Raw genomic sequence first — 25,404 nt, 5'->3', positions numbered from 1 at the left:
TGAATGTGTTACCTCACTCAGGATGATGCCCTCCAGGTCCATCCATTTGGCTAGGAATTTCATAAATTCATTCTTTTTAATAGCTGAGTAGTACTCCATTGTGTAGATGTACCACATTTTCTGTATCCATTCCTCTGTTGAGGGGCATCTAGGTTCTTTCCAGCTTCTGGCTATTATAAATAAGGCTGCTATGAACATAGTGGAGCATGTGTCCTTCTTACCTGTTGGGGCATCTTCTGGATATATGCCCAGGAGAGGTATTGCTGGATCCTCCGGTAGTACTATGTCCAGTTTTCTGAGGAACCGCCAGACTGATTTCCAGAGTGGTTGTACAAGCCTGCACTCCCACCAACAATGGAGGAGTGTTCCTCTTTCTCCACATCCTCGCCAGCATCTGCTGTCACCTGAATTTTTGATCTTAGCCATTCTGACTGGTGTGAGGTGGAATCTCAGGGTTGTTTTGATTTGCATTTCCCTGATGATTAAGGATGTTGAACATTTTTTCAAGTGCTTCTCTGCCATTCGGTATTCCTCAGGTGAGAATTCTTTGTTCAGTTCTGAGCCCCATTTTTTAATGGGGTTATTTGATTTTCTGAAGTCCACCTTCTTGAGTTCTTTATATATGTTGGATATTAGTCCCCTATCTGATTTAGGATAGGTAAAGATCCTTTCCCAATCTGTTGGTGGTCTTTTTGTCTTATTGACGGTGTCTTTTGCCTTGCAGAAACTTTGGAGTTTCATTAGGTCCCATTTGTCGATTCTCGATCTTACAGCACAAGCCATTGCTGTTCTGTTCAGGAATTTTTCCCCTGTGCCCATATCTTCAAGGCTTTTCCCCACTTTCTCCTCTATAAGTTTCAGTGTCTCTGGTTTTATGTGAAGTTCCTTGATCCACTTAGATTTGACCTTAGTACAAGGAGATAAGTATGGATCGATTCGCATTCTTCTACACGATAACAACCAGTTGTGCCAGCACCAATTGTTGAAAATGCTGTCTTTCTTCCACTGGATGGTTTTAGCTCCCTTGTCGAAGATCAAGTGACCATAGGTGTGTGGGTTCATTTCTGGATCTTCAATTCTATTCCATTGGTCTACTTGTCTGTCTCTATACCAGTACCATGCAGTTTTTATCACAATTGCTCTGTAGTAAAGCTTTAGGTCTGGCATGGTGATTCCGCCAGAAGTTCTTTTATCCTTGAGAAGACTTTTTGCTATCCTAGGTTTTTTGTTATTCCAGACAAATTTGCAAATTGCTCCTTCCAATTCGTTGAAGAATTGAGTTGGAATTTTGATGGGGATTGCATTGAATCTGTAGATTGCTTTTGGCAAGATAGCCATTTTTACAATGTTGATCCTGCCAATCCATGAGCATGGGAGATCTTTCCATCTTCTGAGATCTTCTTTAATTTCTTTCTTCAGAGATTTGAAGTTTTTATCATACAGATCTTTCACCTCCTTAGTTAGAGTCACGCCAAGATATTTTATATTATTTGTGACTATTGAGAAGGGTGTTGTTTCCCTAATTTCTTTCTCAGCCTGTTTATTCTTTGTATAGAGAAAGGCCATTGACTTGTTTGAGTTTATTTTATATCCAGCTACTTCACCGAAGCTGTTTATCAGGTTTAGGAGTTCTCTGGTAGAATTTTTAGGGTCACTTATATATACTATCATATCATCTGCAAAAAGTGATATTTTGACTTCCTCTTTTCCAATTTGTATCCCCTTGATCTCCTTTTGTTGTCGAATTGCTCTGGCTAATACTTCAAGTACTATGTTGAAAAGGTAGGGAGAAAGTGGGCAGCCTTGTCTAGTCCCTGATTTTAGTGGGATTGCTTCCAGCTTCTCTCCATTTACTTTGATGTTGGCTACTGATTTGCTGTAGATTGCTTTTATCATGTTTAGGTATGGGCCTTGAATTCCTGATCTTTCCAAAACTTTTATCATGAATGGGTGTTGGATCTTGTCAAATGCTTTTTCTGCATCTAACGAGATGATCATGTGGTTTTTGTCTTTGAGTTTGTTTATATAATGGATTACATTGATGGATTTTCGTATATTAAACCATCCCTGCATCCCTGGAATAAAACCTACTTGGTCAGGATGGATGATTGCTTTAATGTGTTCTTGGATTCGGTTAGCGAGAATTTTATTGAGGATTTTTGCATCGATATTCATAAGAGAAATTGGTCTGAAGTTCTCTATCTTTGTTGGGTCTTTCTGTGGTTTAGGTATCAGAGTAATAGTGGCTTCATAAAATGAGTTGGGTAGAGTACCTTCTACTTCTATTTTGTGAAATAGTTTGTGCAGAATTGGAATTAGATCTTCTTTGAAGGTCTGATAGAACTCTGCACTAAACCCATCTGGTCCTGGGCTTTTTTTGGTTGGGAGACTATTAATAACTGCTTCTATTTCTTTAGGTGATATGGGACTGTTTAGATGGTCAACTTGATCCTGATTCAACTTTGGTACCTGGTATCTGTCCAGAAATTTGTCCATTTCGTCCAGGTTTTCCAGTTTTGTTGAGTATAGCCTTTTGTAGAAGGATCTGATGGTGTTTTGGATTTCTTCAGGATCTGTTGTTATGTCTCCCTTTTCATTTCTGATTTTGTTAATTAGGATTTTGTCCCTGTGCCCTTTAGTGACTCTAGCTAAGGGTTTATCTATCTTGTTGATTTTCTCAAAGAACCAACTCCTCGTTTGGTTAATTCTTTGAATAGTTCTTCTTGTTTCCACTTGGTTGATTTCACCCCTGAGTTTGATTATTTCCTGCCGTCTACTCCTCTTGGGTGAATTTGCTTCCTTTTTTTCTAGGGCTTTTAGATGTGTTGTCAAGCTGCTAGTATGTGCTGTCTCCCGTTTCTTCTTGGAGGCACTCAGAGCTATGAGTTTCCCTCTTAGAAATGCTTTCATTGTGTCCCATAGGTTTGGGTACGTTGTGGCTTCATTTTCATTAAACTCTAAAAAGTCTTTAATTTCTTTCTTTATTCCTTCCTTGACCAAGGTATCATTGAGAAGAGTGTTATTCAGTTTCCACGTGAATGTTGGCTTTCCATTATTTATGTTGTTATTGAAGATCAGTCTTAGGCCATGGTGGTCTGATAGGATACATGGGACAATTTCAATATTTTTGTATCTATTGAGGCCTGTTTTGTGACCAATTATATGGTCAATTTTGGAGAAGGTCCCGTGAGGTGCTGAGAAGAAGGTATATCCTTTTGTTTTAGGATAAAATGTTCTGTAGATATCTGTCAGGTCCATTTGTTTCATAACTTCTGTTAGTTTCACTGTGTCCCTGTTTAGTTTCTGTTTCCACGATCTGTCTTTTGAAGAAAGTGGTGTGTTGAAGTCTCCCACTATTATTGTGTGAGGTGCAATGTATGCTTTGAGCTTTACTAAAGTGTCTCTAATGAATGTGGCTGCCCTTGCATTTGGTGCATAGATATTCAGAATTGAGAGTTCCTCTTGGAGGATTTTACCTTTGATGAGTATGAAGTGTCCCTCCTTGTCTTTTTTGATAACTTTGGGTTGGAAGTCGATTTTATCCGATATTAAAATGGCTACTCCAGCTTGTTTCTTCAGTCCATTTGCTTGGAAAATTGTTTTCCAGCCTTTCACTCTGAGGTAGTGTCTGTCTTTTTCCCTGAGATGGGTTTCCTGTAAGCAGCAGAATGTTGGGTCCTGTTTGTGTAGCCAGTCTGTTAGTCTATGTCTTTTTATTGGGGAATTGAGTCCATTGATATTAAGAGATATTAAGGAAAAGTAATTGTTGCTCCCTTTTATTTTTGTTGTTAGAGTTGGCATTCTGTTCTTGTGGCTGTCTTCTTTTTGGTTTGTTGAATGATTACTTTCTTGGTTGTTCTAGGGCGTGATTTCCGTCCTTGTATTGCTTCTTTTCTGTTATTATCCTTTGAAGGGCTGGATTCGTGGAAAGATATTGTGTGAACTTGGTTTTGTCGTGGAATACTTTGGTTTCTCCATCTATGGTAATTGAGAGTTTGGCCGGGTATAGTAGCCTGGGCTGGCATTTGTGTTCTCTTAGTGTCTGTATAACATCTGTCCAGGCTCTTCTGGCTTTCATAGTCTCTGGTGAAAAGTCTGGTGTAATTCTGATAGGCCTTCCTTTATATGTTACTTGACCTTTCTCCCTTACTGCTTTTAATATTCTATCTTTATTTAGTGCATTTGTTGTTCTGATTATTATGTGTCGGGAGGAATTTCTTTTCTGGTCCAGTCTATTTGGAGTTCTGTATGCTTCTTGTATGATCATGGGCATCTCTTTTTTTATGTTTGGGAAGTTTTCTTCTATTATTTTGTTGAAGATATTAGCTGTCCCTTTAAGTTGAAAATCTTCATTCTCATCAATTCCTATTATCCGTAGGTTTGGTCTTCTCATTGTGTCCTGGATTACCTGGATGTTTTGAGTTAGGATCCTTTTGCATTTTGTATTTTCTTTGACTGTTGTGTCGATGTTCTCTATGGAATCTTCTGCACCTGAGATTCTCTCTTCCATTTCTTGTATTCTGTTGCTGATGCTCGCATCTATGGTTCCAGATCTCTTTCCTAGGGTTTCTATCTCCAGCGTTGCCTCGCTTTGGGTTTTCTTTATTGTGTCTACTTCCCCTTTTAGTTCTAGTATGGTTTTGTTCATTTCCATCACCTGTTTGGCTGTGTTTTCCTGCTTTTCTTTAAGAGCCTGTAACTCTTTAGCAGTGCTCTCCTGTAAATCTTTAAGTGACTTATGAAAGTCCTTCTTGATGTCCTCTATCATCATCATGAGAAATGTTTTTAAATCTGGGTCTAGATTTTCGGTTGTGTTGGGGTGCCCAGGACTAGGTGGGGTGGGAGTGCTGCGTTCTGATGATGGTGAGTGGTCTTGATTTCTGTTAGTAGGATTCTTACGTTTGCCTTTCGCCATCTGGTAATCTCTGAAGCTAGCTGTTTTAGTTGTCACTGTTAAGAGCTTGTTCTTCAGGTGACTCTGTTAGCCTCTATGAGCAGACCTGGAGGGTAGCACTCTCCTTAGTTTCAGTGGGCAGAGTATTCTCTGCAGGCAAGCTCTCTTCTTGCAAGGCAGGTACCCAGATATCTGGTGTTCGAACCAGACTCCTGGCAGAAGTTGTGTTCCACTCACTAGAGGTCTTAGGATCACGTGTGGAATCCTGTGTGGGCCCTTGCGGGTGTCAGGCGACTCAGCTGGCAAGGTAGCCGGGGCTCGAGTGGAGTGGAAGGGGTTTGTGCCCCAGATCAAGCCCGGGTAGCCTGCTTCCCTATGTACCGCAGTCTCAAGTTCCACGCGATTGGATTGGGGTAGGCGCTGTGTTCCACTCACCAGAGGTCTTAGGGTCCCGTGGGGAGTCCCGTGTGGGCCCTTGCGGGTGTTGGGCAAGACTCTGCTGGCGAGGTAGCCCGGGGCTCGAGTCTCGAGTCGAGCGGAAGGGACTTGTGCCCCAGATCAGGCCCGGGTAGCCTGCTTCCCTATGTACCGCAGTCTCAAGTTTCGCGCGATTGGATTGGGGCAGGCACTGTGGTCCACTCACCAGAGGTCTTAGGGTCCCGTGGGGAGTCCCGTGTGGACCCTTGCGGGTGTTGGGCAAGACTCTGCTGGCGAGGTAGCCCGGGGCTCGAGTCTCGAGTCGAGCGGAAGGGACTTGTGCCCCAGATCAGGCCCGGGTAGCCTGCTTCCCTATGTACCGCAGTCTCAAGTTTCGCGCGATTGGATTGGGGCAGGCACTGTGGTCCACTCACCAGAGGTCTTAGGGTCCCGTGGGGAGTCCCGTGTGGACCCTTGCGGGTGTTGGGCAAGACTCTGCTGGCAAGGTAGCCCGGGGCTCGAGTCTCGAGTCGAGCGGAAGGGGTTCATCAATCATCTTATTAAAATTTGTTTTTTAAGGGAAAATTTGGGGCTAGAGTGATGACTTGGTGGTTAAAACCACTTTGGCAGAGGACCCAGATTTGGTCCCCACCACTGACATGTCAGCTCACTGTGGACTATAAACTCCAGCTTCCGAGGATCTGATGCCCTCTTCTAGCTTCCACAAGCACTGCATACACATGATGCACATATGCATACATGTAAGCCAAATACTCAAATATATTTAAAACATTTTAAAGCAAACTGCAAAGCTCCATTCTTTATGTGGAAAGCAGTTTAAACTAGCTTGAGAGTTCCTTAAAATATTGCTTATGGAATTAGCAGATGACCTAAGAATTTTACTTTTTGGTGAAATCTACACAAGAAAAAATGAGAATGTGTGCAACATATGCTCACTCAGGGACTGTAATACAAACATTCACAGCAGCATTAGGCAAAAGGGCTAACCTGAGTGCTGGAGCAGGTATCTACCATCCCAGTTATTTATGAGTCTGAGGCAGGAGGACCCCTTAAGTACAAACAATATAGCTCAACTGAGTCTCAGTAATAATAGTAGCATCAGCAATAACAACTAAAGAGTCTGTGTTTATAAGACCACAAAAGTAGAAACAGCACAAATACCTACTTGGGACATGAGTAAAGAAACTGCTGTGTCACTACAAAGGAAGAATACAACTGGCCCTCATGTCTGCAGGATTCATGCTTATGGATTCAACCATTGTGAATCAAAACCATCTTTCCTGAACCCCAACTCCCTTTGCCATTGTTCTCTGATTAGCACAATGTGACAACTATCTCCCCAGCATTCATGCTGTATGGGTACATAGGCATTACAAGCCACCCAAGGTGGAGGAGGAGGTTGGGTTATATGCAGACACTATGCTGTTTTATGTAAGGGTTTTGAACATCTGTACATCTCTCATCCTCTGGCATCTGACAACCAATCTCCATGGATATACGGAATAGCTGTACTTCACCATAAAGAGGAACCAGTTAATTATAAGTGCATATTCAACATGAATAAACCACTAGTGTACTATGCTAAGTGAAAGAAGTCATTTCCCAAAGACTGTCTATTGCATGACTCCACTTTATATAATTTCCAGGAAAAGCAACTTTTCGGAGACAGAAAGCAGATGCGTGGTTACTCGATTCAGGGTTGGAATATGAACTCAGATTGTTGTGATGGGTCGCAGCTCCATAACCCCCTGTTAGCCATCCAACTGCACATTTCAAAGGGATGAGTACTCTGGGACATAAATTACACCTCAACCAAGTTGGGGTTCCTAAAGCCACATGCTTTGCTTCCACCTATACCACCTGTACCTGTGTGCTTCCACCTTTTCTTCTTAGTCAGAGTTTGTCCTACACTTCTGGTTGGTAAGGAACATCCTTTGGTTGTGTTCACTGGACATGTTAAAACATTGCTGACCCCGAAGGAATCCTAAGGCAAGCTTCCCTGTATAACATCCAGACAGCACACTGATAGTCTGGCTCATTTCAAGATACATTTAAGCAACATTAAAACCAAAAGAATGCCCTGCAGAGCAACCTTCAGCACCAGATCCCTTCCACTTGGCTTTTAGGAATTTGCCTTGTTGGGAAATGACAGCATCCATGATGGGGGCAGGGCCAGACTATGAACAATATACCACAGAAGTCATAAAGAATCAGTAAACTGTGGGAGATGGCTCAGCAAGTAGAGGCCCTTGCCATCAAACCCAATGACCCAAGTTCAATCCTGGGGACTCCCCTAGTGGAAGGAGAGAACTCACTCCATAAAGTTGTCCTTTGGCTTCCATACCCAGGCTGTTGCATGCATATACCCCTCTCCTCTCAAAAATAAGTAAGTAAATAGTTTGTATGGTTTTTATGTATAAGAGTTCTGTCTGCACGTATGCCTATATGCCAGAAGAGACCATCAAATCCCATTGTAGGTGGTTGTGAGCCTCCATGTGGTTGTTGAGAATTAAACTCAGGACCTCTGGAAGAGCAGCTAGTGCTCTTAACCACTAAGATTAACTACTAAGGTACCTCTCCAGCCTTGTAAGTATATTTTTAAATTAAATAAAATAAGTTATCTAGTTACTGTTTCTGCTGGAAAAACAGTACCAAAAGAAATCATCTTGCTCAACTGGTCAAATGTCCAGAAATCATGCCTCACAGATGACTGTATAGCTCTCAGTAAGGGTGCAGGATTCTTCATATTGCACACAGTTGAGAGCCTCACCAAGTAAAATAATAAAAGTGTTTGGAAACAGTCAAAATTGACTAACATGACACATGTTTGTATGGACACAGGATGGAGCAGATGGAGCAGGATCCTAGACTGGCTGATGCTGTTGACTTGACATAAGCTAGAGTTACCTAGGAGATAAGCACCTGAGTGTGCCTATAGGGATTGCCTAAATTAAATGAACTGAGCTGGGAAGAGCCGCCTTAACTGTTGGTGGCCACAATCTGTGGACTGGGGTCTTAGACTTTTAAAAAGAAGAAAGTGAGCTGACACCCACATTCATCTCTCTCCACTTCCTAGCTGTAAACAACTGCCTCAAGATCCTGCCATCCTGATTTCTTCTTCATGAGACCCTGCACCCTTGAAAGTTGGGCCAAAATAAGCCCGTCATTGCTTAAGTTGTTTTTTGACAAGAATTGTGTTACAGAAGAATTCACTAGTACAAGTTGTCAATGATGATTTGGGAAGGAGAACAGGCTTATTTTATAAATGTCATAGACACTTTCTGGACTGGATTTTAAATAAATATATATTAATTTCGCATATATTAAAAGTAAAGACAGCCTGAGTAAGATGTGTTGTGACAGTGTCACAATCCTTTGCAGGTTGTGTGTCCCTGGTGAGGACAAAGCCTAATCTGATGTTCCCCAGGGAATCAGTACCCGTGAAACTCTGGCCATGTAGAAATGCCTGCCTGCAGCTGCCATTGGGCACTGAAGATCAATCAGGACCCAGACCTGCTAATGAAACACTTCATTGAGTGTGCTGCTTAGTGGATTATAATGTTTTTCATCATGGCTCATGCTGGACTAATGCACTGTGGAGCAAGGTGGTAGTTTATCCTGGACATGCAATAGAAAAATCTACACAGTGGGCTGAGCCTGCTGATGGCTTTTTAAGGTGGGTTTATTTGCTTAATCCCAAGTGGAGCTGTGCCCACCAGAAGTGAGACTTTCCTGCCAGCTCCTCCATTTAAAAGTTCCCCCTCTTTCCCAGAATGTTACAGTTGCCTCAGGCAGAAGCACTTTAGAAGCAATACTTTCTATTCTCCACAGGAGCCTTCTGCAGTGCATACATCAAGAGAGGGCCACGAAACCATCTTCAGGGTCTCTGTTCCAGACCTGAGGTGGACAGTCACTACTGCTGGTGGAGACAGAATATTTCCATCCTGAGAAAGCCTGTTGATTGGAAGCAGAGGTCAGGAGGCTCTGAACTAATATCCAGCTCCTGGCTGCTGTGTGGCCTCGAAGCGAGGCACGGATCTTTCATTCTTAAAACTGTGAAACAAAAGTAAAACCACTAACAACAAAAAAACAACAAACCCGGAAGCTGAATTATAGCTTATGTCACAGGGACCTATTATGAACAAAGTTCCTATCACTGCACTCTGTGGGATCACAGCCATGAATAGTGTTCACATGTTGGTGTTACTCTGAAAAACTTCTCGTTTGCTGTCAAGTCTTGATGCCATGAGAAGCCTGCCTAAGTACTAACTGGCTGGTCCATAGACATCTTGTCTGCCCTGGCTTGGTGGAGCAGTGCTGGCAAAGGGGGCTTTAACAGCAACAGCTTGGGAACTGAAGATGTCCTTTCAGAGTCTAGTACAGAGTGTGGTCCAATGGCAAAGTGCTTCCTTAGACTCCTGGGGCCTTGAGTTCCATCCTCAGCACCGACAACAAAACCGAAACAACAACAGCAGCAACGGCATGCATTCTCCTTGTACAGGGAGTCATTCTCAACTCCCCCTATGGGTACACATTATTTGTCGAGCAGACAGCCGAGGTGTCCCTTGTGGAATAATCAGAGAAAGGGCTGAAACTAGGCAGGGCCCATTATGTGGCAACCACTGTCCCTGAAGCAGGACAACACACCTCATCTTCTCATTTTACCTTGGTGCCATGGTAAAATAATCACTGATTTAATTACAGCTTGTCTAAGGGGGGAAAAAAGACATATCAGTTTTATAATATGGCATTTATGTTGAAAAAAACTAATGAGAGCACATGTTTTAATTTTTAATATGACCGTTTCACTATCTCTGACCCCAGACCACAAGGTGGCTCCTTGAGAGCTGAGATGGCTCTAAGTTTATTTGGGAAACTCAGTGTTCTCTGTGGAGCATCCCACCAGAAACACTCAGGGCAAGGTCTTTTGGTTCCTGCTGATCATAATGTGAATTTAATGGACACTTCTGGCATTTAAAGAAAAACAGGACAGATTAGGATTAGACATATTAGAATAGAAGGATCAGGTTAGACCAGAGATTTTAGATTCCCCTAGAGAGAACAGAGAGGGCTACAATGCAATACACATGGGGAGAAGTTTTGTCACGTGTCACGAGACTCATTCTTTGCTGCTATTTCAGTTATCCAGGCTTGTGATGGAAATATTTCTCAGTGAGAGTTGTAGTAAGACAAGCTCCTTTGTACTCCACCGTTGCACAAATCAGATGTGTCACAGAAGTTCAGGGCAGGGAGTCCCAGTGTGTGGCTTTTGGTCACTATCCCAGATGTTGGAGATGTCCAGTTCACTGGCTAGCACTTGCTTCTCCAGCATCTAGTTTAATTAAATTGGGAATGAGACTCTGGTCTTTAGGGAGACACTGAGGTAGCTATGGCCAATAAACACCCTGGGTCTTTTGGAAGCTTGAAGTTGAGCAAGGAGCGAGCTGGGCCCCTTAAGTGAAGGAAATGAGACGGAGTATTCTGGTGCAGAGGCTGCAGACTCTCCAGAGGGTGAGCAACCCGGACAGGGTTTAGTGAGGTGCAGCATGCTGGAGATAGGAACAGCATATTGCATCTGGGCCAAGAGGGGACAACTGAATCTATATAGTGATAAGGCAGGATGAAACTTCCTCTGGCTCATCTCAGGTAGAAGCTCTCCCACTGGGGAAGCCTTCTCTTCCCTCTTCTCCCAGGCCACTCCATCTGTAGTTGAGATTATTTATATCTTGCTACTTACTAGCAACCTCCATTCAGGCTGGAACAGGTCTCTCCCAATTACCACCTGCTCAGAGCTTCCACCTGAGCTGCTGGTATAATGTAACAGTCCTGCAAGCAATTTTGGTGACTAAATGAAAGAAACAAGAAATGTTGAAAGTAATGTTTCAGTCAGTCGACTATAACTAGAATGTTCTTGTCTCTACAAAATCTTTTGTCTTGGCTGTGATATTAGAAGATGGGACCTAGAGAAGTAATTGTGACAAGAGGGTGGAATATTCACAAATAAGATTAATGCCTTTACTAAAAGGACTCCAGATAGTCTCCCCATCTGCTCAGGGTTTTGCATTGGATGACATAGGTAGAAACTGTCATAACTGTCCAGGAACTGAGTCATCACCAGACCCTTGCTTGATCTACCTGCACCTAAATTTCGGGCTTCCAGCTTTCAGAATGGCAAGTAATACATTTCTTTTGTTGATAAGTCATGCAATGTGTGCTATTTTGTTACAGTTCTTTCCAGTCAGGCATCTTCCATCCACTGTATGGGTAGTGAGATTTAAGAGTCCATCTGAGGAGAGGAATTGGCATGATCTGAATCTTGAGACTGGGCATGGCTGTTGAGAGAGAGCTTGTTGCTCAGAGTTCTTTAGGAAGTAAAGGGGTTTCCTTCAAGATTTCCACATCTCAATCAATTCCTTACCTGGTCCCACTCCTTCGGCATATGAGAGAGCCCAGGACCCTCTCAGAGACTTGGCTTGTGGCCACAGTTGTTCTAGCTTTGTGAAGTAACAAGCCAGACTGTAAGAATAACAGCAGCAGGCATTGAGTCGGAAGGGAAATCAAGACTGTCTCCCAAGGAGCCGCTGACTATGTGGAGGTCTGCTGTCTAAGCTTCTGCCTGGTGTTTACAAACATACAGGGGACTCCATGTACACTGTGCTTTCTACTCCATTTTCATGTCATTTATATGCACATTCTCTGTTTGTTAGGATGTTTGAGGCTGCTAGTAAAACAAAACCCAGACTGAATGACTCTTAAACAGTCAGGAAGATGTATCATTCTGCATCACACAAACGGGAAGCTGTGTTCATGCCCAAGAAGTGAATTCTTTGTTCTGTAATATTATTTGGGATGCTGATCTCGTCTACATTCCTGTGGCAGTCTTATTCTTGTGTAGGACAGTTTCATGTTTGGCTCGACTATCATAGGCCAGCCTCGTGCAGAGCTAGCCAGAGTCACAGAGCTGATATTTAGTGGAAGTAAAGAGTCAGGACTCCTTTAGTCTGTCTTTTCTTTTCAATGCCACAGACTGGGTAGTTACAAAAGAAGGGGTGCTTGGGTCATAGTTATGACCCCAGATCAAGGGTTTCCCATCCAGTGATGGCTTCTTTTCTTGCTGTCAGGGTCCCAAGTTGGCACTAGATATCATGGGGTGAGAGACAGAGAACTAGTGTGGGACACAGTCAATTGTTCTTATAACAATCCAGAATTAGCCCAGACCCATCTGAAGCTGAACTGAGCCATTCATGAGGGCAGAGCTCCAATCATCACTTAAGGATTCTGTCCAGTTTTACCTTTGGATATCATAATCACAATGGAGATTGAATGCTAATATGTACTTCAGATGGATATCTCATATTCAAATAAATCCTAACCAATTCTTTCTAGTTCTTTAAATCAGAAAGAAAAGCAAAAAACACTTCTTAGGAACTTCCTAGCAGACTTCTCATGTTTCAACGGAGTGAATTTGGTCCCCACTGGGATTTTATTCCAGACACTGATACCACCAATCAGCTGGCCGGAGTCTTTTTGATCCCCGCCACTCAGGAAGTAGCTTAGCAAGTGGCTGTCTTTTCAGCAATGGTGTCCCCTGAGTTTCATCATAGAGACAGCCGCAGCCAGGTAGGAGCGACAGGAGGTGACACCCTCTGGTGCCACAGCTCTCATGCCGGACTCTAGTAGAGGGACCCTCAGCCCTGCATGTGTTACAGCTTGGTGTAGGCCTAGGGAGTTGGGACTCCTTAGTCCTTGGCAGCAGCTCACCAACTTGTAGCTTCTAGGCAGGGCTATCAAGATTCCCCAACCTTTGAGAACAACTAGCATTAGATCCTTCAGGAACTGAACGTTAGAGATTCTTGACTCTGAAGGATAGACATTTAGAGCCTACAACCTCTCTTCTCTAGCTCTTAGAGTCTTCTATCCTACAGCCTCTGCTTTCTGTTTTTTTTCTGCTTCCACTGCCCTTCCTCTTCCCTGCTCTGGCCATTCTATTGAATCGATCATCATCTTCCTCTTCTTCCGCCATCACAGAGCCCAATACTTTTGCCACTTCTGAGTTCTGGCCGATGATTGATCAGCAGTCAGTGCCACTGTGCTGCCTCCACAGCCTCTCTCTTCACGCTGTCAGCTCAGAAGGCTTCAAGAGAAGCCTTTCCTTGAGTTGAATGGTAAAATACCAGAGCAGCCTGCTCCTACAGCTTAAGAAAGGAGATTTCTACCAGTTGCTACAAACTTGCTTGCATCAGCTGAAGTACTGTTGCTTTTGCAACAATCGCTGCAACCTCTCTGTTAGGGCACTAGAGGAGACCACCTCCACTCTAGAGGGTGATGGTTTGCAGAGACCCTTTAAGAGCAAAGGGTCTGGATACAAGGTGAAACAGTTCTAGTTGAGGCTGTACCTTCTGGAGTCAGAACGAGCATGTGTGATCATCGCATGGTTGCCTCAAGGCATTGTAGAGTACTCAAAATAGCTGGTGTTGGCTAAAAGCTCATCTGACTGGTTGTTTGATTGACAGTCCATCTGCTCAAAATCAAGGGAGAGCCCAATAGCTGGGAATCAAATGGAACTATTCACCACCATCTTTGCCCTCCTCTTAACCATTAGGAAATTAACCATCAGGAAATGGACTTCACTAAGGATGCTTTAGCTACTCTGGAACAATGTTTTCCAACTGACTGTGGACCACTGAGGATGGATCCCCTGATTTGTCTCAGTACCAGTGTGGTTGTCATGGTTTAGCTGGGCCTATCCCTGAGCGCATGGGAGTCACAGCACTGAAGAGGGGCTGAGGAGAGAAGTAGCTGCTTGCAATAGATTCAGATTTTTTAAATAAAATGAAAAAGAAACAACAAAAAGATTGCAGACATCACACACATCATCTGCTGCTTCTTTTTTTAAAAAATGCAACCAGGATTTATTTCTTTCATGTCACCACAAATAACCTAAGTTTCCTAGACTATGCAGCTTGGTTCATTTAAGATTTCCTCTAGTGGTGAAGAGCAACACTGCTCTAGTTTTTCTCTGTCAAACTCCTTGACTTTGTGGATCTAAAGTTTCTATTATGAAAAGTGGCTAGATTGAACAAATCTCCATGCCTAGATCTGCAGCCTCTTGACCCTTGGATTTCAAGTTGCTGAAGCTAAGGGGCTCCTGGCCTATCTTGGGTATGGCTGTATTTATTGTCCTCCCTGTGTGTGGCGGTGCAATGGATATTTCTACTAAAGTATATGTGAGTAACTCTGTCCTCCAACTGCAGGGCTCAGCCAGCGTTTGGTTCTAACCACTCAGTTTTAGTTTCCAAAGAACTGAAACTAGTAATCACTTCCGCTTTGATGCTAAGGTGATGCAGATGCTGCTTAGTGTAGAGAGGGATGTGAGGAGGCTCTCCCAGGGAACATCTCCCAGCAAAGCTTCCCATTGGTCAAACTACAAGACCGTGGGAAGCAGAGGAGCATGGGAAATGTAGTCCAGTGGTAATTCTACAAGTCAGCAAAATGTGGGCCTGGCAAGCCGCAAAATTTGGAAGTGTGACAAAAGGATGGGCCATCTAGTGATTGCCATATCCAGAGATCATCCCATGATCAGCTTCCAAACGCTGACACCATTGCATACACTAGCAAGATTTTGCTGAAAGGACCCAGATATAGCTGTCTCTTGTGAGATTATGCCAGGGCCTAGCAAACACAGAAGTGGATGCTCACAGTCAGCTATTGAATGGATCACAGGGCCCCCAATGGAGGAGCTACAGAAAGCACCCAAGGAACTAAAGAGAACTGCAACCCTATAGGTGTAACAACAATATGAACTAACCAGTACCCCGGAGCTCTTGTCTCTAGCTGCATATGTATCAAAAGATTGCCTAATAGGCCATCACTTGAAAGAGAGGCCCATTGGACTTGCAAACTTTATATGCCCCAGTACAGGGGAATGCCAGGGCCAAAAAGGGGGAGTGGGTGGGTAGAGGAATGGTGGGGGTATGGGGGACTTTTGGTATAGCATTGGAAATGTAAATGAGCTAAATACCTAATAAAAAATAGAAAAAAAAAGAAAAGCAAATAAGAAACACAGCTGTGTCACCAGCATCAGACGGACCTTCTGTGACAGAGGCTCTCTTCTCATAAATTGTGTTGAGTTTGTCTATTATTCAAACCTGTCCGCAGCCCCACACTTTCCAGCATTCACTTCATTTTAACTGAATCTGGACGGCCACCTAGTACTGGGATGGCTCTAAGGGACTCTTCAGCAGGGCTTCAGCGCCATCCTTGCAGATCACCACTGCTGCCATGGTTTAACTAGTCCCATGGTTCATAGAGGGATTCTATATCTTTCCTACTACAACTTACCGCTGCATCTGATTATAATTTATTCAGTGTGATGGTTTGAGTGTGTTCCTTCAAAGTTTGTATATTTGAACCCTAATTTCCCAGTGCAACAGAAACTGGGAAGGCATTTGAGTTGGGGGAAGGAGCCTCAGAATAATAAGTTATGAAAATTAGGCTTTTTCTCAATACATATGTATTTGTCCTTATTCATCCAGTCATGAAGCAGCCAACATCCTTGACAGAAGCTCATCGGATGCAAGCTCCATCCTTTTGGACTTTTCAACCTCCTGTGCCTTTGCCAGCATAATATTTTTCCTTTTTTTTTGTTTTTGTTTTTGTTTGTTGTTGTTTTGTTTTTTGTTTTTTGTTGTTTTTCGAGACAGGGTTTCTCTGTATAGCCTTGGCTGGCCTCGAACTCAGAAATCTGCCTGCCTCTGCCTCCCTAGTGCTGGGATTAAAGGCATGTGCCACCACGCCCGGCAATGTTTTTCCTTTATAAACTATTGCATTCTGTCATAGCAGCGTGACAAGTGGAAGAGGACACTTAGTTTGATCACAATGTACCCTTCCTCTATACTCTGGACTGCTCATGGACTGACCTGTATATGGCTTTTCCCTATCATTTTTTGCATCAATCTCATTGTTGGCTACTTACCATCTTTCAGTTCAGGTTCTTGAGAATACATTTGGATATGCCTCATTCAACTACCCAGAATTTGGATATGCCCCATTCTACTACCCAGACAGGCATTCAGCGGCCTTCCCTTCTTTAGTACAGTGAGCCTGTCTTACAGGATGCTGTTACTCCATTAGACAGAGCCGTGATGCCTGGGGCTGGACCCTGTACAGGCATGTATTGTGATCAGGCTTCCTGAGAAAGACTTGGTATGTAGGTCAAGGAAGACACCTCCATTCCTTGTATCCTCTGAGCCTTGTGCTACCTTGTTCTTCATCATGGTTATAGCCACTATGCTGAGCAGAACTTCCTTATTCCTCAGGGTACCCATCGTGCCTTGCTCACTTGCATTCCCATCCACTTATTCATAGTTAACTAGATCATTTCATGTTTCAGACATGGCACAAAGCTCTGTGGTGCAAGAGAGAAGGGCCACATTTCCCCACCAGGGTCTCCTCATAACTGGGGTATCCATTTACATAAGGCTCCCTTCCTTTGCTCGAGGGAAGGGTGGGCTGCATTGCCCAGGCCGGGAACCTGAAAGCCACAGCGTCTCCTTCCTCATTCTTGTCTCAGTCTCCTCCATCCTCCTGGCAAGTATGGCTTGCATGTATTTCAGAGGTGACAACCTGCCACTTGCTTCTCATTTCTGCCTCAGAGAATGCTCTCTCTTGTTCTTGGCTACTTCATAATTTAAGCATATTCTGTCTTTAAAAGAGACATGAGTGTAGACAATGCCTATAGACACCTTGCTGTGATTATCCCACAACATGGCAGAAACTCCGCAGGTTTCTGAGACTCCCTGGAAGCACATTCAATGAATGTGTTATGGTTTTGCATTTGAGATGCAATTCCTGCCCACCTCCTCCATACCCTGCTCATGTTTTGAACCCTTGTTCCCTACATGTGATTCTGTTTTCCAGATCTCTGAAACCTTCAGGAGTTGAGGCCTGGCTAGTGCTTGGCTAGGGATGGGCCTGTGAGGATGACAGCGTCCCTGTTCCTGCTGTGTTCTCTGCTTCCCGTCGGCTGGGATGTGAACAACCTCTGCTATCCCTCTCCACCATAAACTGTGCTACCACAGTCGCTTCCCTTCAGCGATGGGCTCTGAAACAGTGAGGAGAAATAAGCCTTTTCTTGGGTAACTTGTTTTCGTCTGGTGTTTGGTCACGGTCCACACAAATTACTGATAGACCAGCTGAGTCAAAGCCAAAGTACATCTTAAGTAATCCAATCTCAGTGTGGCATTTACTTCACAATCTACATTTGTTGTTAAGTTCTTCTCCATGGTTCATTTGAAAACTGACTCTCTCCCCCCTGCCCCCCACCATTATTATACCTTTGAGGCAAGAGAAAAAGGAATTTTCCAGTGCTGGGCCTGTGACTAGAGTCTGCAAGTGTGGGTCTCACCTCGACATCCTCCGTAACTATCCAGTACCCTTGGTGCCCTGGGAGGTGCGGTTTTGTTCACTGTTTATTTTTCCTCTCGAGTGTGTAATCACCTCAGGTAGTTATGTTATGGTGACAACAGAGACATTTGTAGCTGAGCTCCTACAAGTTCCCACAGGCAGCTCTGGTGGTCATAAATCTTGATGCCATGTGACGTCTCTTTTGCATCCAGGGACAGGATAATTCCACTTACCCCACCTCTGGTAAAAGGACATTCCTGGAAGCAGCCAGCACACAGGCATGGTCGCCAGCTTTCCTGCCCCTTCAAGGAAGAAATTGGCTTTAAATTAACCCCAAATTCGTTTGTTGTAGAAAAATCCATTGGGCTTAGAAATGATCTCTTGTTTCCAAATATAAATAGCATCTATTTAACAGATGACTTTATTTATTTATTTTAATATTTAATGCCTAATGAGCACCAAATTGGTTAAGTTAAAAGCAACTGAGTCCTGAGAAATGAACTCTGCCAGGCTGTGTTCTGGAGTGAGAAGCCATTGTTCATTGGGTGTTGTGGGTTTGTTGTTGTTGTTGTTGTTGTTGTTGTTGTTGTTATTTACTGTGTGTTTATCTCTGCCAATCACAGACTGATCTCCTCTTCCTGCCTTCCCTGCTTTTTTTCCCCTCAAATTTGGCTTCACCCACTTTCTCTTTTAAAAAAACATTTTTCCTAGCGACTACATTCCAGTATGTCACCTCATAAAGTTCCTCTGGGTGTGCCCTTTTAAAAAATGAATGCTCAAATAAGCAAACCTCTGAAGGTCACACGTACGCAGACACGTGGACACAGCATGCACACACCCAGAAACACAGACACCCAGAGTCAGGACACTCCAAGAACCCTCAAACTAGGAAATTTAAGAGTTCTGAGTTCTGCTCCAGTTTTGAACCATGGTTTCCAGAGAGGTTAAAATACCACTCTGTCCCCGCATAAAGTAAATGCTAATGCTAATATTGCTTCAAAGGAAAGACTGTTTCTTCTTAAGTGGCTGTGCACATTGTAACTCCGGGAGCTCTATTCTTAGAAGATCTAGGTGGTGTTGGGCATATTCTTTTATAGAATAATGGGGTGTTTATGTTACACAGTCCCATTGTGAGATCAATCAGTCCCTGCCAGGGTTTATAAACATTGTCTGCAGGTGGTCCTGGCAGAGCATCCCAGAAGACAACACTTTATTGTCTGGAAACAGGCCTGCATAGCCCAGAGCAACAGGCCCAGTGCTGTGGACAAAGCTTTGAGCTGGCCAGAAGGTAACTGATGGAGTCACAACAAGCAATTCTTAGCTCCTTCCCCAGGGCCTCCTGAGCAATGGACTTCTGAGAACCAAGAACTTGAGGCCTACCAGAGAGGGAGAACTGGCCCAGCCACTCACACTCTGACAGCCTTTCTCTTTGCTTTGTAGCTCCTCCCTCCTCCCCTAATTTTTCTTTCAGGAAGAAGGTGAATTTTGCAGGGTTCTCTTCAGCTGTATTTTTTCCAGTTGCATTGGTTTGTTTGTTTGTTTTTTAAAATATCAAAAGTGAATAGGGAAGTGTAGTTGTGATGGCTTCATATTCTTTTTAGATTTCCCAGAAAACACACAAGAGGTTATTCCTTCACACTTAACCTCCAGCACCACCTGGTGAAAATTTAAACCAGGCTACTACGTGCTATTCAAGAATAAAGGCAAAGCAAATGGGGTCACAAAAAGCATGCATACTTAGGAGGACAGCCATCTCTGTACCTTGCCCTCTCCTTTCCGTTTGCTCAGCACTAGCTTCAGGCCTCTTGATCATGTGACCTGAGAAGCAAAAGTCCTCTGAGGTTGGGACTCAGGAGATAATAGCGTCGAGGGCCACCTTTCCTTAAACCTCCCAGCTTACCTTCAGCTTCTCTGGTCAAGGGAGTCCTTTGTCCACCAAAGAGGTCTGTCTAGATAGGCTCTCAATGTCTTTCCACTTCCCATGGTCTATGATTCCGTACTTCATACCTTAGGCTACTGCATGCCTCTGGTTTAGAATTGGCTTCTACCCAAGACTATGCTATTGGCCCAGGGAAAATAAATATGGCTGGGGCCTATGCAGTCAGGACTTTGCTTTGCATAGTTTTAGGGCTATGCGTGCTGTCTTTGTATCTCACAGTTAAGACCCCACCAGCAGAAATTCATTTTCAAAGAGGGGTGTTAAAAGATGTGGTATTATTCAGAAAAGAATGATCTGCTGAGGGAGACTGTTGTTTTGATTCCTCTATAATTTATCTTTCAACAGATGGCAGCCTGGAGAAGAAGCAATAAACTATGGCTTGCAAATGTCAGGGCGTTGATTCCCAAGGGTGGTGTCCAGACCGTCCTTGATGAGGAACTATTGTCAAACATGAATACTTTAGAGCCTGACTGATTGTTTCTTACCTCTGAACACCCAGTCTACAGAAACTAAATAAGTGCTGTTAGTTTGGGTCTCAGCTGTTCCCCAGGGACTGACATCCCCAACCTGAGGTGCTCTTGTAATGGGATAGAACCTTTAGTGTGCAGAGCTGAGGTGTAGGAAGTCATGTCACTGGAGAGACCCTGCCATCTCCTCAATCCTTCCTTGCTCATTGCCCACCATGAAGTGAGTGGCTTCCTTCCCTACCTACTCCCGCCATGACATTCTGGCCTGTTGCAGGCCTAAAGCAAAAGTCTAAGCAGCAAGTACATGGAATGACACCCTAAAAAACAGCATGCTGGTTGGCTTGTGTCAATTAGACACAAACCTAGACATTTTGGGGGGAATAGACTCTTAATTGAGGAAATGCCTTCATACAAGTGGCCTGTAGGCAAGTTTGTAAGACATTTTCTTGAGATTCACATACCCATTGTGGGTACTACCATTCCTGAAATGGTAGCCCTGATCGTATAAGAAAGCAGGCAGAGGAAGCTGGGATAAGCAAGTCAGTAAGGCAGTGTTCCTTCATGGGTTATGCTTCAGAGCCTGCCTTGCGTTCCTGCCCTAACTCCCTTTGATGATCGACTGTGATACAAAAGTGTAAGTGAAATAAACATTTTCCTCCATAAGTTGATTTTGGCCCTGGTGCTTTATCACAGCAGTAGAAAGCTTAACTAAACAATGGTAAGTGGATCACCTCAGGTATTTCTGTTACCACTTGGAAAACAACAAGCAGAAGTACTCGGACCTTCTCTTGAATATCTGAATTAAACTGGGGAGGAGAAACCTACCTTATTTAAACCAACCATACTAGACACGGAGGTCAGTAATTAACCTGAAGGGTGTTTAAGGCTGGCTAGTGGTGTTCTGAGATCTTCTCCTTGGGTCACCTTATGTAGAGTCAAGAAGTACCTTTGAGTAATCCTTTCCTGTATGGGCATTGTGCTAGGAGAATAGGTAAAGGCCCTCCTGGGTTTTGACTGGTTAAATTCTGGTGTTTGAGTACTTGTGCTGAAGGCCTGAGACCTAAACTTTCATCTTGTGTCTTATTGTCACCAAGTTTTATTGAACCTTCTCCATAGTTTTCGATAGATCTTTGGACCATTTATGCCAGGGGTTGAATGGGAGTCCTTAACATGGCTTGTGTCTTCTTTCTATGAACTTTTGGCTTTGGCTTACCTCTGACTTGTCTTCCAAGGTTCATGTGCTGGTGGCTTAGTCTCCACTGGAACACTGCAGAAAGCTGGAAGGACGTTAACAGGTACTGTCACGTTGTGGTTAGTAGAGGGCGAGGGTCACCATGCTCAGAGAGCATTCATGCCAACTGATGTCTTGGTAGTGGATTATGTACCTCAGAAGCAAAAAAAAATTTGTACACACACCCACTTGTCTGCCACATGCTGCTGAGTGGATCTTTGCCAATGTGCCTCTTTGGACTTTCCAGGTCCTAGGATCATGAGCCATACAACCCAACTTTGTTATTTACACCTTCTGGGGTATTGTGCTGTTAGACACTTTGTTATTGCTGTTTTTTTTTTTTGTTGTTGTTGTTTTATTGTTTTGTTGTTGTTGTTGTTGTTGTTGTTGTTGTACAGGTATTTAGGCTCATTTTTATTGCTGCTCATCTGACAGGAGAGATGATGCATCAGCTTTGCTGACTCATCCCCCAGGAAATAATCCTCTATATACTTAAGTAAGAGCTCTTGCACTCATGTCTTCCTGTCTTTGCCCTGGACTGACTGACCTGGACATTTGCTGGCCTTTAGACTATCATTTTTCATTTTTTCTATTTTGTCTTTTATGGTGGCAATCCCTCTCTGGTCTGCTGGCTGAAAGACAGTGGGCTCATGGGCTCTAGGGAGCTAGAAATACAGTCTAAGTAGACCTTTCCACATATCTTTTCTGGAGAGAATTCAGAGGACAACGAGAGTAAAATGTGTGCTTGGGAGGTCTGTCACATAGTGGCACAAATGCGGTCAGATGTTGGGGGATGGGAGACTTGACGCGTGCCCCATTTGTGTGGGGTCAACTTTGTGGGCCTTTGAGTTCCTCCCTTGTGAAACAAATAGGAGCCACTGAATGATCTCTGAGGTCACTCTCAGTATAAATATGTCAATGTGATGTAGACTGAGAAAAGATGGGTGTGATAGGTGAATAGGCATTTGAGTCTTATACCATTGGACCATGGCCATATGGAAGTCTGTTAGAAACAAAGATAGGTAGGGCAGCAGGGCTAGAGGAGAGGCTCAGTGATAGAAGAATTGCCTAGTGTGCACATAGCTCTGAGTTTAAACCCTCAAACCACAAAACGAAAGTGGAGATGGGCTAGGGAAGAGGTGAAGGGGCAGAAGCTAAAGATGAAGATACCAACCTAGGCTGCTTAATTAATAAAAATTTCACTTTCCCTTGTACTTCAGTATGAGGCAAGAAGTGGGTCTGGCTTGTTCACATCTGTCGAGACACTGGTATACAAGAATGCCCTCGGTGTTTAATTGCAGAATAAGTCAAAGGGTAAGTGAAACCACAGTGGTTGCCATTGTGTCAGCTATTCAGTCCCCATGAGTCTCCTGGGTGATTTGTCTGCTTGTTTAAGTCCTCCTTGTACAGCTGGTAAGTTTTCTAGCCAGGATATGTGTGTGTGGCAGAATCAGTTGTGTTCTCTTCAAAGCTTGGCTTCTGTCTTAGGGCTTCCATTGCTGTGATAAAGCACCATGACCACAAGCAACTTGGGGAGTAAAGGGTTAATTTCCCTTCTTCTACATCCCAGTCTATCACCCATGGATGTTCAATCATGAATTCAGGACAGGAACCTAAGGGCAGAAGCTGGTGCAGAGGCTGTGGAAAGATAAGGCTTACCCATTTGCTTTCCATGGCCTGTCTTTCTTATACCACCCAAGACAAATATGCCTAGAGGTGGCACCAGCCACAGTAGATTGGGACCTGCTATCTTAGTCATCAAACAAGAAAATGCCCTACAGACTTTCCAACAGGCCAATCATATGGAGGCATCATCTCAGTTAAAATTTCCTCTCCTCACATGACTCTAAAGTTGACATAAAAACTAGCCATCACAGTCAGAATCAGGCAGACACGAAATGTCCCCAGAATGTTACTTGAGGAAACTGGCTCTGGGTTTTACCTTCAGGACTTGTTAATGGGGCTAAAGGAGTGATCACCTGGTGCCTTTGTGAGTGGCTTTCAGAAGCAATCCATGAAAAATGAGTGTCATAGTGAGAGCTCGTGGCAGAATATGTACTGTGAATATGCCCTAGTTCATAGCTGTGCACCACCACTGCTGTAGTTTTGTGACTCTGTACCTCATCTAACAAAGGATGCTGTCTTAGTCAGTGTCCTATTGCTGTGAAGAAATACCATGACCAAGGCAACTCTTAGGAAGGAATGCATTTAGTTGGGGCTGGCTTTCAGTATTGGAGGTTTAGTCCATTGTTGACATGTCAGAATACATAGCATCACACAGACAGACAGTGCTGGAGAGGTAGCTGAGAGTTCTACATCTGGATGTGCAGGCAGCAGGAAAAAAGAGTCACTAGGCCTGGCTTGGGCTTTGAGGTTTCAAAGCCTTAGTGACACACTTTCTTCAATAAGGCCACAACTACTCCAACAAGTAGTGCTATTCCCTAAGCATTCAAATACATGAATCTATAGGGGCCATTCTTATTCAAACCACCACAGGCATCATCTCAGCAAAACAGATTTACAGCATCAGATGAGTGTCCAGCAGGTACAGGGCAATTTGTTTATCAGTGAAGCAGGAGAAAGGGGGAGGCAGACAGGAGAGAGAGTGGAGACTGACTTCTGTTCCTAGGATAATGACACCCCTTGCCAGTCCAGAATTTTCAAAGGCTCTTCTGTGAAATCCTAAAAAAAGAAGCCTCTACAATACCCCCCATTTTCACACATATAAGCTTAAAATGTAGGTGGAGGCTTACTATCTTAGTGGGAGTCACAGTGCTCACTCTTCAGAGCTCTGGAGTCCAGGCATACCAGGGCAGGCATACCAGGGCAGGCATACTAGGCCTGAGGTCAGAGCTTAAAGATCTTGTGTCTCAACGATGCTCACAAACTGCTGCCTCCAGTCTCTGGAGAAACCAAGAAGGATGTGGAAGACACAGTACAGGCCCAGCCACATGCCAGCGCCTCACTACAGTGGTTACCATAGTAACCATATATGGCGCCTCCTGTGTGGGGTAGATTTCCTGGAAGGAATCTCTACTGAGCTTGCCTTTCTCCTTGAGTAATCAGCTCCAAAAGAGATGAGAGTTTGAGCCATCTTCTCTCTTCGAGATGTTAAGGTGTTCCTCACACACTTCTTGCTCTCCCCTGCCTCCCTTCCACTGTTGTGTTCTGCTTCCTTTTCTAGAATGTTCTTTCCAACTTTCACCATTTATGAAGTAAAAATAAGACACAAGGGAGTGTTGAAATGGTTTCTTGGCTTTCTCTCTTTCTCTTCAGCTTACTGAAGAATTACTGTGATATGATAAAGCCACACACAGGAAACCTTAGTGCTGAACCCTGCCCACCACTCCTGTGCTCTGGGTACCCTTGCCTCCATAAGCTCTGCACCCCAAAGTCCTTAGGAAATCCTCAGAGGTGGGGAAAAGCTGATCACTGGTCACTGTTTTCACAAAGGAGGAAATTTATGTTCCTGTGTGCTATAGAAGAAGAAGACAACACAAGGCACTCTCACCCTCGTGGGAACCACCCAGCACCCCTTCTCTTCCTGCCCTCTCCTCCCTTCAGCCTCGGGACTGACTGAGCCGCCCCCGAGATCCCCATTTTGTTCTCAGCTCTTCCACAGTGGCCAGCGGTGTGTTTCTACTATACATGACATAACCAATGTTTGAGGATTCAGACATACACTGTATGTATATTCCAAAATATGACATGATAACCTGCTGGGCAGCGGGTGTGGGAGAATAAAGGGAGTGGGAGAAAGCCCGCATCCCTTTAGAGTTCCGGTGCTCTGGGTGAGCAGATGCGGAGGACTGCCGCGTGCTTTCTATGCAGCCCCTGGTGGGTGTCTGGCTGTGGGAAGCTACGGACCCAGCCCTCAGGGGATGGACAAGGTGCAGTCCTAGGTCTCTGGGCCTCACAGAGGCCAGAGATAACAGGTTCTCAGTCTCCGGCATCTCAGACACTGCTGGCCACTGTAGAAGAGCTGAGAACAAAATGGGGTCCCGGGGGTGGCTCGGTCAGTCCCGGGGCT

General features: G+C 44.1%; 1 long non-coding RNA gene across 4 annotated transcripts in view; it reads left to right on the top strand.

Annotated features, from left to right (window-relative positions):
- G630018N14Rik overlaps positions 1–25,404 on the top strand; it is an 85,284-nt gene that overhangs the window by 20,196 nt on the left and 39,684 nt on the right. For 3 of the 4 annotated variants that reach the window (XR_003950526.1, XR_003950525.1, XR_003950527.1), the window contains 2 exons: positions 17,252–21,438; positions 22,595–22,688. This is a non-coding gene — a long non-coding RNA (RIKEN cDNA G630018N14 gene). Of the gene's footprint in view, positions 1–17,251; positions 21,439–21,772; positions 21,871–22,594; positions 22,689–25,404 lie in introns of all 4 variants that reach the window. The other variant, XR_003950524.1, reaches the window with a different exon arrangement.

This window comes from Mus musculus, chromosome 13 (assembly GCF_000001635.26).
Source record: "Mus musculus strain C57BL/6J chromosome 13, GRCm38.p6 C57BL/6J".
Classification (NCBI taxonomy): domain Eukaryota; kingdom Metazoa; phylum Chordata; class Mammalia; order Rodentia; family Muridae; genus Mus; species Mus musculus.
Note: the sequence above shows the minus strand (reverse complement) of the source record. Positions and strands in the feature narration are given on the sequence as shown.